Raw genomic sequence first — 18,359 nt, 5'->3', positions numbered from 1 at the left:
AAAATTCAGCCTTATCAGTTTGTCTGTTTTGCACATCCTCCTGTTAATATCTTTGGACGTCCTGCACTAAACTGTTTTATTGTAGAGATCACTACAGTATCTTCTTGATATTTTCCATTCTATATTTCTATCATTGACCCCTATTTTGTATGTAGGCTACTCTTAATATTTAAATGTTTTCATCAAATATAACTTATTGTATGTAGATATTTCATCTCCGGCCTTGTCAGGTATTGAACAATCAATAAATAAAGAACACAGAATTGTTAAATATAAAACACAGAATTTGTGTGATTATACTAAATGATTTACAAATAAACACAACTGCATATTTACAACTGTTACACATGCTGATGTAACGCAAATGTTCCAACTTGGGATCAATAAAGTATATCTTATCTTAAGCTGATCGATGGCTACTGCCATATTTGCAAAATTTGCCTCTGAACCTTGACAAGTGCATGTTTCAGGCTTATCAATTAATGTAATGTAATGTTATCAATTAACAACAGGGGTCACAAACATAAGACCAGCTGTTAAATAAAGCTCTTTTGACCTTAGCTGGCATGTGTGTATATTAATGTTGCCCATTATGGGCACAAGCAATTTTCACCCATTTATTAATTATATGTTTTAAATGTGAGTGTTTCCTGTCCCCTAAACCTCCAGGGATGTACACAGTTTAATACTGGCAACTTCTTATTATGGGAAATACGAAAACGTCTTTTAAAACTACAACTCCCAGTAGAGACGTGCCATAGATAGAGAACATGTTGCGAAACAGAATAGCCAGCTTGTGTAGTTCTGGGGACGGGGTGGGGGAGGGGGGGACGCGGTAGACCCGTTCAAATCCAGGTTAGGACAGTCTGCCGTGGTTCCATCCCATTTCAAGTGCTGTTCGAGAATCGGCGTAACCCTCGGAGCACACTCTCCAATCACAGAGCTTGAGGACTATCACGGACAGGAAGGACCTTCTGTCACAGCTCAGGGGTCAGGTCTGGCATCCCGACCCTCATCGTCTTCAGCTCTGGGTTTGGCCTCTGCGGGGCCCAACCCACAGTTGAGTGATTTTACGGCATCTGTCTGGGAAACTATCCTGAATGCCAGAGCACCATCCACTCGAGCGCAGTACGAGTGCAAATGGAAGCTGTTCTCCCACTGGTGTGTAGGTAAGGCCGATAATCCGGGGTATTGCTCTGTGGCCACCATTTTGGAGTTTCTGCAGTCCCTTCTAGATAGTGGACATTCTCACTCCACTTTGAGGGTTTATGTGGCTGCTATTTCTGCCCGACATGTTTGAGTCGAAGGCGCCATGGTGGGGTGCCACAGGTTGGTGTCCCTCTTCCTGAGAGGGGCTTTATGGCAGCGTCCCCCTAGCACCCCGAGGGCTCCGGCTTGGGACCTGCCCCTGGTGCTGGATGCCCTATCATCTCCTCCCTTCGAGCCCCTGGCCCAGGTGGGGCTTAAGTGGCTGTCCATGAAGGCAGCATTTCTGCTTGCCATAACCTCAGGGAAGCGAGTTGGGTAGTTACATGCCCTCTCTGTGAGCGATACATGCCTGAGGTGGAACTCCGATCAGGTGTTGCCCTCTGGCCAAATGTGGCGTTCCTGCCCAAGGTGCTTCCACAAACCCACTTCAATCAGCCTATCCAGCTGGCACGCTTTGACATTTTACAGTAGAGCGGCACGTCCGAGTTGCTGTGCCCTGTGCGTCCCCTAACAGCGTATATTGATGCTACTGCCTGTATACGGCAGTCGGAGCAGCTCTTCGTTTGCCATGGCAGCACTAAAAAAGGTTGTGCTCTCTCTAAACAGCAGCTGTCCCACTGGGTTGTCGATACCATCTCACATGCCTATGGGGCCAGTGGCCTCCCCCCTGCCATCATGGGTGAGATGCCACTCTACAAGGTGCATCTCAACATCTTGGGCTGCCCTGAGAGGGGTGACCGTGCCCCTGGAGACAATCTGCGCCACGGCGTCGTCTGGCACATTCTCCAGGTTTTATCGGATTAATGTTGCCACTCCCCATCCTTTGGGGCGTGGTCCTATGGCCGAGCTCCGCTGCTTCCAGTTATTAAGTGCTTGGATTCTTCATGACATTGTTGGTATAACTCATCCAGTGCTTAAAACACCGCCTCTGGTGGTCAGGGATGAAATAGAACGATAGTTACGACTAACTACGGTTCTATGAATCCCAGATGACCGCCAGAGTATCCTGTCAATCCTTGTGTTCTCTCGAAAAGATTCTGGGAACAGATCCTCTGACGACACCGGCAGATATAGCTCGGTGTCACAGGTGACTTTGTTGGTATTGGTACTCGACCTGCGCGCGATGGACATATCCAGTGCTTAAAGCATCACCTCTGGCGGTACTCTGGTACTAACTATCGTTCTTGTGTGTCTATCGATTTCAAATCTAAAGGGTGCAATTACGATTTCCATCCACTATGCATAAACAGCGGACACTGTTTATACGCAGCCCTCACACAGCCAGATAGCTTATCTAACAATTAGAACCTACATAAGAGACACAACCTTTATAGTCAGAAAAAAACTGTGATTCTTTTCTGATATTTTACACATATGAATACTGTGGGCCTATACCAAGGCTTAGTGTGATTATAAGTGCATGTGAGTGAATATTGGCATGCAAATTCCTTTTTATACATCTCAATACGCTCATACAGCCATTATGCAAATGCCCCAACTTGGCTGCGGGAGGGGAGTACCAACGTTAATCGGCGATACTCCTGGCGACTTAAAGTGGCTTTTATCACGATAAAAATAAACCTATTTGGTTTTCTAAGTGTTATTCTATCAATATGACAATAGAGACATGCGCATAAACAACAACAACACTTTAAGAATAGTAGGGCATAATGTTCTAACAATGTTATCAAAAACATCTTAAGGTTATCACCAAACATTTTAAGAATGTTTTTAGAGAACATTATCCTACCTTTCAGTAGAACATTCTGGGAACCAAAATAAAACTTCCTGCTGAAAACATTCCTAGAACAATGAATGGTAACATTCTAAGAATGTTTTTAGAACTATAGGTTACTTACGTAACCCCAGTTCTCAGAGTAACATGAAGTGAGATGTCTCACTATGGGATGCGCCTCATCGCGGAGCAAACAGAAGCATCAATCTCATTACGCCAATCCTGATTGGCTGGTGATCTTGACGTCAACGTCAGGGGAAATCACCCCCTATAAGTAGCCTGCGCCACGACGCATGCGTCATTCAAAATAAGCACTTCTTCTCGCTTCACCATAGCAAGGAGGGCCGTCTGGTGAGACATCTCACTTCATGTTACTCTGAGTACTGGGGTTACGTAAGTATAAGTACTATAGTTCTCATTCATAACACTCCATTCGATGTCTCACTATGGGATATTGTAGCTCCCGTATTGCCAGACGAGCTTATCTCGAAGATCACCGATCAACCAGAATTTAACAGGTGGAGTCCCGACTCAACAAGGTGCCCAGCACTGCTCGGGCCACGCTTGGAGCGGAGACGTCTAGCCTGTAAAAGCGGACAAAAGTGAGCGGCGAAGACCAGCTTGCCGCTGCACAGATGTCTTGGATGGAAACACCCTTGAACAAAGCCCAGGATGTAGCCAGGCCCCGAGTCGAGTGAGCCCGCAGACCCAAAGGTGCTTGCAGATTCTGACTCGTATAGGCCAAAGCAATCGCCTCCACGATCCAGTGGGAGAGCCGTTGCTTAGTAACAGGCTTACCCTTGTGAGGTTTAGCCCAGGACACGAAGAGTTGGTCATTAAGACGAAGCTCTTTTGATCTGTCCATATATGTGTGTAAAGCCCGGACTGGACACAACAGATCCTGCTGCTGCTCCCCGGGGGAAACCAGCGGCGGAGGAAATGCCTCAATGTCAATTGGGGTACACGAACCAACCACCTTTGGTGTAAAGGCAGGGTTGGGTTTCAACAACACTCTCGTTTGCCCTGGGGCGAACTGAGTGCATGAGGGATGTACAGACAGTGCATGGATATCGCTGACCCGCTTGGCGGATGCCAGGGCCAGTAACAGCACTGTCTTGAGTGACTGATGTGTCATGTCAGCTCCTTCCAGGGGTTCAAATGGGGTCATTTTGAGCCCATTTAAAATCACTGCCAGGTCCCATAAGGGCACCAGCGACCTGGAGACAGGGAGGAGCCTGCGAGTTCCCTTCATAAAACGGCAAACCAAAGGATGTTGGCTAGCCGTCTTACCCTCAAAGCCCACATGGCATGCAGCAATAGCAGCCAGGTATACCTTGATCGTGGAGAAAGCTCTGTGTTTTTCGATCAAGTCCTGTAGAAATGATCAAATCACCCCGACAGGACATTGAAAAGAGATGTGTCCTTCTTGAAGGCACCACTCCTCAAACACCCTCCACTTACAGTCGTAAAGAGACCTGGTGGAGGAAGCTCTCGCACTCTGAATAGTGTTTATCACCTTCTGAGGGAGTCCCACTGTATTCAGATTGTACCACTCACGGGTCAGGCCCATAGTGCCCCGCACTCTGGGCGTGGGTAAAGGATCGCCCCCCCCCCCGCCTGAGACAATCTGTCCCTGCGTGGTGGGGGCTGCCATGGCTGCCCGCACAACAGCTGATATATCTCCGCCAGCCCGTACATTGCGGGCTAGGGCAGAAACATCAGAGTAAGTGTGTAGCGTTGCTTCTTCACTCTGGCCAGAGTTGGGGGTAACAGAGCCAGGGGTGGGAACGCGTACAGAGGACCCGGAGGTCGATCGTGTACGAGTGTGTCCCCGCCTAACAGTGCGTTTAAATCGTGCATTAAAGAGAACAGCTGTCATTGAGCATTTTCTCCTTTTGCGAACAGACTTAACGCGGCTCCGCCATAACGCACCCACAGCGGACTCCCGATCCTTGGATGAGGAGTCCAGTCTGCATAGAGTGGTGCACCTCTGGACAGTAATTCTGTCCCTAGGTGCATAACTCCCGGTACCTGTGTCGCTCTCAGAGAGAGGAGACGTCTGCCGCTCCAAGGGATCAGTTTGTGTGCCAGTGTGTGTGACTGGAGACAAGGCAACCTCCCCTGGCGGTTCATACACGATATCGTGTTGTCTGTCCTCACGAGGACATGGTGTCCTCTGAGAGAAGGCAGGAAGCGTTTTAGGGTGGGGAACACCGCTAAAAGCTCCGGGTAGTTTACGTGTGCCCGCTGGAGGTCTCTGCTCTAGGGACCTCTCACCGGGCGACCTTCGTAAATCCCCTATCAGCCTGTCTGACCTGCGTCCGTGGTGACCACCTTCCGTGAAAGGACAGCACCCGTAGGCGCGTCCCGCACTAGAAAAGTCGGGTGTAGTGCCACTACGCATTACATAATAACCAAAACTCTCTGCACGCCGTGGCGCGCGGGGTTTAGTTTTATTATGAGGCCCATGTTGAGTGGGTGCTTTACGAGGACATTTCCCCCCGTAATATGACTCCATTCGGTGGGCATTATAAATAAAACCCTTCTTTCGAGGAGAGAGAGGGCCTCTCTCTCCAGAATATGGGTTGACTCTCTCTGGGTTTGTGAAAACAGATAAAGTATAACTGTTTTGAGAAGCCCAGGCAGATGTTGTGAGTAACTCCTGCTGTATGCTCCTTAGAGCCAGCTGAGATGTCACGCTTACGGCTCCGGCCGGCACTGCACATGCGCGTGACGGAGGTGCCCTTACAGCTCCAGTCGGCACTGCGCCTGCCGGTGGTGCCCTTAAAGCCCCAGCCGGCACTGCGCATGCGTGTGGCTTCACGGACCCGTCAATAATCCGCCTTTTGAGAGGTGCCGTAGCTGCTCTCAAAAGGGGAAGGATTGGCGGGCTGTCCTTTACAGCTCTAGCCGGCACTGTGCATGCGCGTGACGGTGGAGCCTTCACGACCCCAGCCGGCACTGCGCATGCGCGTGACGGTAGTGCCCTTAAAGCCCCAACCGGCACTGCGCATGCGCGTGGCGCCTTCACAGACCCGTTTATTATCCGCCTTTTGAGAGAGGCCGTAGCTGCTCTCAGAAGGGGATTTATAGTTAACGGACTGTTTATTGTCTTTCTTTTCGTTTTTTTGAGCTGCGCCCTTGGCCGGAGCCTGGATGCGTCAGCGGAAAATGGTTTATTCAAACAAGAAAGATGTGACATGTGTTTTATGCGAACTTGAGGATGACGTTGAGGCATCTCTCGAGGCGGCGGGGACACATTTAGAGCCGGGGAAAGAACTTCCAGCTCTGTCACAGAGGGGAGAAGGAGGGGCTGTCAGGCCTCTCGCTTCTTCTTCCTCGACTGCTGGCCGAAATTCTGGGTTGGCTGCGCCTGGGCTGCAGCCGGAACCGGAGATTTTCTAGACCAACTCGCCCTCATCTCCTGCCTGGGCTGGGGACTCGGGGCAGCGACCTCTGCTGTCCTGGTACTTTAAACCTAGCAGAGTTCGGTGCAGCTTGGGCGAAGGGCCGCTGTTGCGAAGGCAGCGGCTGGACCCTTAGAGGGAGACAGAGGTGGAGGGCCTCGTCTTCCTTCTTTTTCGACTCGCACTTCCTCTGCATGGAAGCGAGAGTGGAGCCGAAAATCCCCTCGGGAACGATGGGCATGTCAAGCACATCTTCCTTTTCCCGGTCTGGGAGGTTGGTGAGGTTGAGCCATCTAGCTCTTTCCTGCACCACCATGATCCCCATTACCTTGCCCGTGGCCTGGACGGCGCAGTGTTGGACACGGAGACAAATGTCTGTGACCGCGGCTATCTCGTCCAGAGTGGCCGATCCAGGATTGCTCGACATATCCTCACAGAGCTCCGCTTGGTACGCGGTTAGCATCGAGGAAACGTTCAGAGCCCTGGCAGACAATGCTGCGGCTCTGTAGGCCCGTTCAGTCATGGTCGACTGGAATCGGTCCGTTTTTGCTGGCAGCGTGGGGTTCCTGCTTGGTGGCGGGCCCATTCTCGGTAGGAGGTGGGCTGGATTGGGGCCTTGTTGCTAAAGGGCCGATCTCTCCACGAGACCGACACCTGATCCAACATCTCCGGGAAGACCGGAAGGAGTTGCCTCTTCGTCCTCGTTGTTTGGGAAAAAAGTTTCCCCTCGTAACGGGACCTGGAGGTCTCCTTGGCCATTTCGGGCCACGGGATGTCTAGCCTGGACGCGGCGCGCTGACACACGGCCTGCAGGTCCATGCTTAGACAGGGCGAAGCTGGTGTGCTATCGCCCGGGAGAGCAGCCATCGCTCCCGGCTTTGCAGCCTGAGCCGATGACATGAAGATGTCGTCTTCCTGCTCATCCGAGTCAGACAGGAGGAACTCAGAGGTATCCTCTTCGTCCTCCATGTAGTCTAACTCTAGGACATCTTCCGCGGGTGAAACCATGGTGAGGTCCAGCCGGGAGCCCCAGCTTGGTAAAGCGTGGGGCCCCGTTCCCGCGTCTCTTGCCGCCACCGGGTCTCGGCCTGATATGGCGCGGGATTCCGGTTCTGCGGGTGCCGCTGTCGATGAGCCCCAGACCGACCCAGTGAGTGGCTCCATCTCTGCGGCGGTCGCCCCCGTGTCTTGATTGCCAGCCGGCAAACCAGTGGACATGAGGGGGTCCCGTCCAGACAGGCTAGCTTGTTGTGCTAACCTTCGGCGGAGGCTCTTCATAGTGAAGCGGGCACAATGCCCGCACGAGCCGGGGTTGTCAATGGCCTCCTGGGCGTGTTCCAGCCCGAGGCAGGACGAACAGATCTGGTGTGAGTCTGACACTTTCAACCCGCAGCCGCAGCGCCGAGCCTCCGAGTTCCTGACTCCTCTGGTGTGAGGGAGAGAGGCGTCCATCTTATTTGCTGCGTGGCGTGAAGAGGACCCGCTCGTAACAGGTACGTCGAGAGAAAAAGTGTTACCAATCTGTCTTTAATCCGGGGGAAAAAGGACAGTGTGGGTCTTTTTTTTTTCTCAAAGGATATTACCTGGTGTGGTAATATTCTTGTAATCCTTTTCTCCTCCGTGAGAAGAGAAAAGAAAAAAGCGTCCTCGCTACCGTGGTGTCGGCAGTGAGGGAAAAAAAAAAAAACACAAGCTAGCAGCAGGTGTGTTGCTAACTTTAAAGTCAAAACCTTACCTTAATTCCAGAGGAAGAACGGCGAGGTTGACTATAATACTAACGGGTGTGTTAGTACCATACTCTTCTGCGAGGCAGAATAGGGTAGCGGCTAACGCCCGTCGACCGAAATTAGCTTTTGGTTCAGTCTGTGGACTGTTAAGCTAGCCCGGCTACTATTAGAGATGTGCTCTGAAGCGAGAAGAGGTGTTTGATGACGCATGCGTCGTGGCGCAGGCTACTTATAGGGGGTGATTTCCCCTGACGTTGACGTCAAGATCACCAGCCAATCAGGATTGGCGTAATGAGATTGATGCTTCTGTTTGCTCCGCGATGAGGCGCATCCCATAGTGAGACATCGAACGGAGTGTTATGAATGAGAACCAAAAATGTCTAGGGAACTCACACGTGCCACCGCAAACATGCAATATCTGCTTACAGCTTATCATGAATTACGTGCTTGTCTGTTTTTTTCAAAAGTAAAATGTGGTGACATCAGATTTTTAAAACATCCTTTTCAACAAATGCAACAACTTGTGTTTTACTCCTGCTCAATTCTGTTTGTTGTAAAGCGCTTTGGCACAAACCTGGTTTATTTTTTATAAGCGCTCTACAAATAAATCTGACGTTGCCGATGACCGTGTTAATATTTCGTATCACAGGAACGTTTTATAAAAAAAGAATAACCTCCTCAACCTATAAAAAAAAATGCTGTCATCTCAGGCCAAACAAAAAAACATCCTCAGAATGTTGCAGGCATGAAAAGTTATGAAAATTATGAATTATGAAAAGCATGTTAAAGATATATCAGGTTGTATAAGTGAGTACATCATTAATGTTGCCATACAATAACATATTGTGAGCTTTCTGTACATCATCTTTAAGAGCTTCCCACATAAAATTGAAGGATCTGTGTCGACGGCACAGTTAAGCGAAACAAAACATCCAGCAGATTTTATTGGAAATGCAGAACAAGACAAAGACAATCATCTGACTAGAATTGAAAATAAATGCACGTACCATACAATGTTGTGTCACAAAACAATTGGTAAATAAATAACACAGAATAAGAAATGTACGTATACAGTCGGTCCTTTTAAAAGACACTGAAATTAATTTTAGGATTTGAGACTTCAAGAATGAGTGTTGAAGGATCTTTTTTTTTTTTTAATTGCACTTGGATTGCAAGGGCATTGATTGTTCAGAAGTTGTATGATTGAAGCATCTAATGTATGGATTCATGCAGTTACTTAGTGTAACATCTATTGAGGCTGTTTCCATATATACACATTGGAGTAAACATGACAGATACTGTGCTGAATTCACATCTCTTACCCAAATGTAGGATATCAAAATAGCTATGGATTATATATTAGTGTAAAGAAAATCACTTTAATCACTCTGTGTATTTATATGTTCCCTTCTATGCAAACTGACCATTCAGGGAGGTAAACCACAAGGTGATATTAGAAGCGTGGTGGGATAACTTTGAAAATTATGCATTATCCTGGTGGCTCTGATTTAAATTTGTGAAACTAAATTTGAAAAAATAGGGTTCAGTCATGCATAGAATATTTCATAATTTTATATCATCCCACCAGCTTATCTGATTTGTGGAGTTCCTCCAATGTGATCTACTCTGAATAGATATATATATATATATATATATATATATGATAACGCTTTTGACATAATACAAAAACAAAACATAATGCATGTGCAAAACTGCCAAGGAGTATTTCCACAATAGTAGACTATACTGTACATACATAAAAAAGTGATAAATGATTGTGCTACCTAAAGGATAAGAAAGTAATTTGTGACTCAACAAAAAAATCAAGGTACAACTAAAATAGTTGTACTATGTAATATGTGATACTTAAAAACATTAAAAAAGAAAATCTTACATTTGCTGTATCACTGAACACAAATGATCCTATAACATACTCATTTATGCATTTCATTCTTGCCCATCTAACCCCAATGTCAAGATCCTCCCTGACCAGCCGTCAGCTGTCACTGTACACCTCAACCAACCCAGTCTACTGCTCCTCCAGCCAGGATGGCTTGTCTGTTCCAGGGGGCTTTAACTTTACATTGAACTGTATTAGAGTTTGTTCCAATTGCTCCTGGTTGCCAGCAAAGTAGGCTGAGATAGCATTGTGGAAGAGAAGCAGCTGCTTGTGCATAACCTTAACCTAAAGAAAAAAGAAGAGGTAAATGTTGCCATTACTAACACAGTTTCTAAATTCTAGAGGAAGAGTACATCCCATGGACATCTGTTAAGATAACATTTACAAACGGTTTATTTAGATTCTAGGGAATCAACCAGAAAGCAACTTGCACATATTATTCCTCTATTGATTCCCAAGCTTCAAATACAAACAAATGTTGATGTAATTCTTTCTTACTTAGTTGATGAAAACTATCAGACATTAGTGTTTGATTTTAAACAATGTCTCAGTTTCAATTTTTACTGAGACATTTGCTTTTATTGTAATTATCAACAGCATAATTATGCTCATGTCTGTGCATGAAGAAGCCTGCCTGCTTCCTCTGGTTGATCAGTTCTGCGTCAATAGATGCATATTGGCAGAGATTGAGTGGGGCAACTCAACCTCACACCACTGCTGTAGTGCATAATAGTTTTGATTAACCAAACTACTGATTTTATTCTACATTCAGAATGACAGGTAATTGTGAGTCTTTTTAAAAAGGTAACCTAACACCGGACTGAAGAGAGGAGTTTTAAGCCTGTTTCAGCTCTTACCACACCCAGCATCACTGGTGGTTGGGGTTGGGTGCGAGTCATAAATGTTGCAGACACTCCCAACAGTGATGTCATAGGGTCCTGAATACTTTACTTACACATCACTGCAGACATTTGAGACGTTAATCCAGTGGAGATCAGATATAACAATAACAGATTTCCGGAGGTATTAAACTACTCTTTTAGTAGGCAGACATTTGAAATGACTTTAAACCACAAACCTTGTTTTCGTCCAGGAACTTGAGCTTGATGGTGACATCACTACGCAGCCTTTCATATTTGTCTCTGTGGATCTGGTAATCATGCTGAGCCATCTCTATGCGGACCATGGCAGCTGCATCCCTGGGGCCCAAACTCAGCTCCTCCATATCAGAACGATAGGCATCAAACTCAAGTCTGCACGGAAAAAAAACAGTTCAGGATGTCAGGCTCTCATTCTCCAGGTGATAACCACAAAGGTATTCAGATCATATTCTTCACCTATCAGGTTTTGTTACCTTGCATTCTCATACAGTTTAATGGTCAGCAGAGTATCCTCCATTGTTTTGTTGACCAGTGTGTCGATACTGGACACAAAAAAGCTGATGGCACTGAGGAGAGACTCGCCATTTCTGCACAGCAGTTTCTGTGTTTCTGCATTATACCCAAACTCGTCCTGCAGAGAAACACAATTTGACCTGTCAACTCAGTTCCCTCTCACATCACACTGGGAGCTTTGCAATACTGAACAGTACCTGCAACTCTGGGGACTTCTGGCTGAGGTCGGAGAAGGTGTCTCCGAGCGCCTGTTGTGTCTCCACCATGCTTTGGAAATGAGTGGTGAGTGCAGTGGTCAGTTTTAGGATGGTTTCATACTTGCTCTTGGTGTCTCTCAACACGTCAATCTGAGCTTCCAGTTCCAGGTCTACTGTTCTTGCACCTCTGCCAAACCTCTCTGAGAACATCTGCTTTGTACACTACAAAGAGGAAATGCATAAAGAAAAGCAGATTCAATTAAAGGTAGGATAGGTAATTCACTTCAGAAACACTTTTTGTTATATTCCATGGAATGCTCTTAGCTCCGATAGCAATGAATACATGAAATGCTTTAACAATAAATACATGAAAACATTTCATCTGTGGAAGCCGTGGCGCTGTAAGGAAGTCTGAAGTAAGGGGCAGATTTTTTTCGGCTGCGTACTTTCAAATTCTAGCGCACTCGAGCTGGTTTCTCCATTCGTACCTACCCTACCTTTAAGGTAGTACAAAGTCATTATGACTGAAAAACACAAAAGGTGGTCTGGTGCTGCAACTTACAATTATTTTAAATATAGATTAATCTTGATCATTTATAGATTCAACGATTAATCCTAAACTCAGAAAATAGTGAACAATGTTTAATCCAGGTTCTCAAAATCCAAGGTGATTGAAATGTCTTGTTTTGTAAATCCAAAGCACGAAATACTTTGATAATGGATTAGGTCAATCCATGATATATTAACAACACGGTTAAGCTTGGGACCAAAGGATACCTACAATTTTCACATAATGTATTTTAAACCTCTCTTACATGCTTATATTCTCAAATGTATGTTGGTTCTGCAAAGAATGATAAATAGTGCAAGCATATCTTTTTGAGCTTGTGGAAACTTTTTAAAGAAAATAATCTACACACAGTACATAATACCTTGTATGTATTTATGCCCCATTTCTTCACACTGTCCAATTTCTCCACTGCCACACCACGAGAAAGTCTTCTTCGGTTGAATTACCAGTATTATTGTTCGACGACCCTAACAGACACAACAAAAATCTATGAAGACTCTAATGCATGTCATCAAAGTTTAAAAGGCGGGGGGATAAATGAAAAGCATGAACTATGACAATGAGTGAGAACAGTGTGGACATGGTGATGAGCCTGGTGATACCTGGATGCTGGTCGTGTGTTGGGAAAGTCGACTTGCTGCAGATTGGCTGTTTGGCAAGCCAACAACCCTGGATTTCATGCGAATGTCTGTAATGAGCATGGGGATGATAAAGAGTGAGAATGAAATGTTGGCATGAAGTGAAATATGTGTCAAAAAGAGGTTTGGCATTAAGATATGCGGCTGAACAGCAGAGTTTGCAGACTGAAATCAAATGTAAAGCTCTGTGGGAGGATACATAATACATTGGAGTTAAAGGGATTTCGAAATAATCTACCATGCCGGTCTCTCATGCAGAAGGAAAGGGTTTATTCACAGATGAAAATGGACTTCATGGGATGAGAGGTAACAATGAAAATGAACAACTGTCATCCAAAGTGCATTTTACAGGAAAAAGAGGACAGTCGTATTAGACAACAATGCAGCATTTAAAGTGACAGCCCTGTATCAGGTTAGTGCACCCATAATCCTGGAAGCTGCCAAAACACTTTCTGTTTCTGAAGCTGTGAGTTGAAGAGGTACAAGCAAAGTTTCATATAACATCCTCAGTCAAGCAATATCAAAACCTCTTATACAGAGCCAAACCGATCAACATATATAGGTTAATTTAGAAAACAAAAAAGGGTTGTCAGAATACACAGCCACCTGTCCCGGAGCAGGGGCTCTTCTTCTGTCCACATACTCAGGGTTGAAGCGTACTGCTGGCCCTATGGGATATGGATGTTTATAATGTGAACCTGGAGCCTAGAGGTCAGACTCTTGTGAAACATCAAAATACAAGAGAGAAAAGGGGGGTCAGGTATCGACCACTTTAGGAGACTTAAGGTTTGCAGCTTTGACAATCTCCTGCTCAGCGCATGGCAGTCTGTAGATGTGGATAAATCAATGATATCTTTGGAGAGCAAACCATGTTCGTAAAAATATGCAACAAAGTGAAACCTGTAAAGGATGGCAGTTTTTCAGAACAGTACCTTTGATGCTGCTGGTAGGGATGATGCCCCCTGCAGGTCCTCCATAACCTCCTGAGACAATGCTGGTTTCATTCAGGTTGGGTCCAGACACCATCACCTGCTGCAAGTCCTGATGCGGTCACACCAAAATATTGTTAATTAATTGATTAAGAATGCAATACATATTATCAAATGTAATGGTTTAGAAACTGTGACTATATCTTTGGACATTATCAACTTAAAAATAATGTATCATGAAAAACTCAGTAGTTGTACAATACAGTACTATGCTCTACGTTACTATAACGTGACATTGCAGGAGGTTATATTGCACTAACAAATACATGCAAGTGCAATATAACCTCAATACCAACATTTTGTTTGTTACTTATTGTGTTATTAATAATGTGTTCATACTTAGAACTTTTGTCTGCTGTTGTAATAATGTAAATGTCCCCATTGCGGGAAAATAAAGGTTTTCTGATTCTGATAATATATTCCAAATAAAGAATAATAATACTATGAAAAAAGAATAGTGCAAACTAGGAATTTGTGTGCAACTGCAAATGAAAAAAAAAGCTATTTGCCCAAGGCTACCCCACTCTTGTGGACTAACTGTATGTTCTGGCCTTTGTCCACTGAGATCTATTTTCTTTAGTTTTAAAACTTTTCATGCTAAATGACTCATTCACAAACAATTAAAACACATCCAGATAACACACGGTTTAAAGCTTTACTTTTGCAAGTTTATTTAAGGAGAAAATCAGTGTTATGTATCTGTCGATTAAATCAATGAATTAGTCATACTTTGTCAACTGACAGTGAGTCAACCTGCACAGTCACCACGCAGAAATAGCTTATATGCTCTTTTGATTATTCAGTATGGTGACCCTACTGTCCTCACACAGACATGATTATTCATAGGACAACTGATACTGCAGCTTTCTCATCCCTGTACAATAATGTGACATTACAGTTGTGAATTGCTTTTCATGCAAGCTGAAGCTCATAAATAAATGTCATCCTTGTGCTCACTATCCATGCTCTAAACCCATTTTCTCATATGTAGGTATTGATGGGGACAGTGGTATAACATTACAGATCCTGAACATCTGCAGGCCTGGTTGATGTGTAACAGCTGGCCTAACAGCAGTAGCAGTAGTCAGTGTATCGCGTGAAAAGGGTCCAAGAAACAAACAATCTGGGCAAAAAACAGATTTATTTAAAAACCATTGTCAGCTATTGAGAGAAAATGTGACTGACCTGCTCGAGGCTGTCATCCTCTGGCAGAGTCCCTGTGTCTCCATTGCTGTTAATGGGGATCTCCATGGTTGCAGCCTTGCTCATGATACTGTCTGCCATATTTTAATCTCTGCAAGACAGCACACAGTAACACTTAAAGATAATATTATGTTTGCAGTTTTACAACATGCCTACTGTCTGCAGCGTTCAAGTCCACATTGACATAAAGTATCTTCTTGTTCTTGCTTACATTGATGCTAATGTGGCGGCGCTGAAGTGGCTATAGTAGTTGACAGCTAGCTTCCTCACCAGTCGAAAACCTGAAGTCCAGCCTTCCGAGGAGAAAAAAGCCGTTATTCACACTTAAAGCAAACTTGAAAAGCTAAATGTTCAACGGGAAAGCACCGTTGTTGTATTAGCTATAATGCAATTCTAAAATCCATTGTTATCCATTGTTTTTCCTGCAACGTTCACGTTATCTGCCTGCTTTCATGTAATTCAACCAGAAATCCCTGCATCCATCCAGCTAACAGCTTTAGTAGCACTTCGAAATAAAATACTGTGTGATTTTTATTCTATTGCAAGTCAGATGGCAGGGGTTTAAAATCAATGCACTTCAAGTCAAACATAGGATCTTCACTCTTGAGTTCGTTTTATTAAATACATGAGAGGCTGGAAGCGTATAATGTGAATGGATGCTATTATTTTGAAGGGTAATACCTTGAATGTAGCATCACCGTCAAGCTTCCTCCCCCGCTCCATCTTCCACGTAGCGCGGTGCTGACGTAGCTTTATCCCTGAACTGCAGTGTTCTGCTGCTCCGGAAGATGTCACTAACAGCTAACTGACTAATGAAAAAAAACCCTGACATGTCAAACATACACTGAGCTCTGCATTAGTAACTCCAGGCGTTGGCCCCTTTAATGTTGTAATTGTTAGTCATTATAAGGCAGGTTGTTTCGTCCTGCCTGTTATTGATTGTGATTGCAATATCTCTCGAAATCGAATTGTATAAATACAGTCGTCTGTTGTGAGATGTGAAAGCCCCTGGAGATAGACCACACTTTCAATTATTTCCTCATTTGTTTAAATCAGGGATGCAAGGGAAATGCACATGGTCTCCGAATGTAGTGTTTTTTGTGATTACAGTAAATGGCCCCTGATGTGATGATTTCCTGCAAGTGACATTATTTTCCAAACATGTCATTTGGAGAAAACATTTTCCCTTGCTTACTTTTTCTTAATCATCCCTGTCTTCTTCCTTTGTCAGGATTTTTGATCATCCGCATATGACTCAATTTGATTATTGCATCAACAAGTTCAAAGACAATGACAGCAAGGGGTGATTTTAGGTCATGTGTTTGCCCGTAATCAACATGTCAAAGATTATTTGACAGGCATGATATGTGTTCTGCTTTTGTTCCTCTTTTAAAATGCATAGAATACTATGCTGAACAAGGACATTCATTGGCAATCATCCAATGAACACAATATGGAGATCTTAAAGTTTAGAATCGTGTTTTTTATAATGGCAAACAGTGCAAAAATATTTGCTGAAAACTTAGAAAGCAAGGCTTAAGTTGTTCCTATCAACATTCAAACCCAAGACAGTAATGTGCTTTGGGGCATAATATACAAGTTGTGTCAATCAATGCCTTCATTTATCGAGGACAGGAACTGAGGTCACAGAAATTGTAAAGCTAATGAGGCTGTTGCTGTTGCTACTTTAGTGAAATGTTTGGTCAGTGAATAATTGTATCTGTTTTGACTTACCATTTGAAGAGAGTGACTAACTCAATATCCTTTAGCTCCGGTACCTTTGACCTGCACATTATTCATGGGCCACAAACAGCCTGCTGTTGCTGTTAGTAGAATTTTAAAACCAGTTGTTTTTGTCTTTTGGAGTGTAAGTGAAGGAAACTATGTGCTGTGGTTAATTACTAGCATTGCACGAGATTGCAAGCTGCAATTAGGTATTTTAGGCTTATTAAAGAAGGCTTTAATCACAAATTCTCTCATGTTTCAGAATGTTAATGTGATAAACATCACATCAACTTAGCTTCATGGTAGTCAACAGATTTATGTTTTAAGGTGCAGCTGTGTTGGTTAATAATTGTTCTTAGGCTCTCTCTACTTTTAACTTTGAATATAAATGTTAAGACACCAGACCCTCACACAGGAGAATGTTAGTTGTGTTTTGCCTATACATTTAGAACAAGACCAAATTAAATGTTAAAGGTCTCAGGCGGGTTCTCTTCTGTGTATCTGCTTTGCATGTCACAAATCCAGTGCATGCAAATAGATGGAGACCTAAACCTCAGTGTACCCTGCCCCCTGTCATTTACGATATCTTGTTTTTAATGATCATTAAGCTATCTTCCAGATGTTGGGAGGTCAGATATTCTCCACACAGTTCCCTGTGCTCTGCAGCAGCAACAAGGAGTACCGCGTGAGACAGAGGAATCCAGAAAAACAGGGCTAAACAGTGCTGCCTGCATCTTTACTCCATGGGAATTACAAACAGCGCTCAAGTTTCACATAAGGGATATGGAAGTACTTTTTTTATAGTGTCTTTAATGCTTTTCAAAAAGTCTGTCAAACTTTTTCCCAGTTAGTAATTCAATCAATGCTCTCAGAGAAACAGCCATTCATCTTCATAATAGATCCTTGGATGCTGTGAATATCAATCATAGAATCTCTGAGAAGACAACACATCTTTGAGAACAACAATACATATGTATAGGCTTTCCCTTTATTCAATAACTAATAATAGTAGAGATATTTTTCTGTGGGAAATAATGCATGGTTGAGATGGTAGATCACATTTCTAATGAAAAGATACATTTTGATAGACGGACTCTTTGTTCCATTTTTCTTCTCTGCTATCTTCTACGTTTTTTGAGGTTTCAATTGGGTATAAACACAAAGCTGTCAAGATTATATCGCGTCGCAAACAAATAGAGAAAAGTAACATGATATCAATTGAAAAAATTCAGAAAACAAAGACCATTATTTTGTTCGTGTGATAATGCAATAACACGTTCTTTTGAATTTATTTTCAAGGCAGATTTCTCTTTGATACAAACCACCTTGTTGGTGGTGAGAACAACGACCTTTGGTTATATGGCGTGAGAGCCATGCCCCCAGATAATACATGCTATTCTATTGTCCTGATGTTTCCACTTAAAGTCACCTGCATAATCAGAGGGACAACCAGTCAGAGGCCGCAAATAAAATGAGGGGCCAATTTAAGAATCGTAAATCCCACAAGCGCTTGTTGGCATTTTCACTGAAGTGTTAAAGCTGTTAATTGGGTTTCCATGAACGCTACCTTTGGTTGGCACACAGAGGCTACGGTCAGGATACGCATGAAAGGGCAGTTGTTTAGTTTCTTTATACTGTTACTCACTTTTTACTTTGTCATGCAA

At 44.1% G+C, this 18,359-nt stretch overlaps 2 pseudogenes; both read right to left on the bottom strand.

Annotated features, from left to right (window-relative positions):
* Positions 1 to 3,491: 3,491 nt before the first annotated feature.
* LOC139435040 (uncharacterized) lies at positions 3,492 to 4,484 on the bottom strand (annotated as a pseudogene).
* Positions 4,485 to 9,369: 4,885 nt separating this feature from the next.
* LOC117457250 (arfaptin-2-like) lies at positions 9,370 to 15,361 on the bottom strand (annotated as a pseudogene).
* Between the last annotated feature and the right edge of the window lie 2,998 nt (positions 15,362 to 18,359).

This window comes from Pseudochaenichthys georgianus, chromosome 13 (assembly GCF_902827115.2).
Source record: "Pseudochaenichthys georgianus chromosome 13, fPseGeo1.2, whole genome shotgun sequence".
In the NCBI taxonomy this organism is placed as follows: Eukaryota; Metazoa; Chordata; class Actinopteri; order Perciformes; family Channichthyidae; genus Pseudochaenichthys; species Pseudochaenichthys georgianus.
The sequence above is the reverse complement of the archived record's forward strand: the minus strand, read 5'-3'. Positions and strand labels throughout refer to the sequence as shown.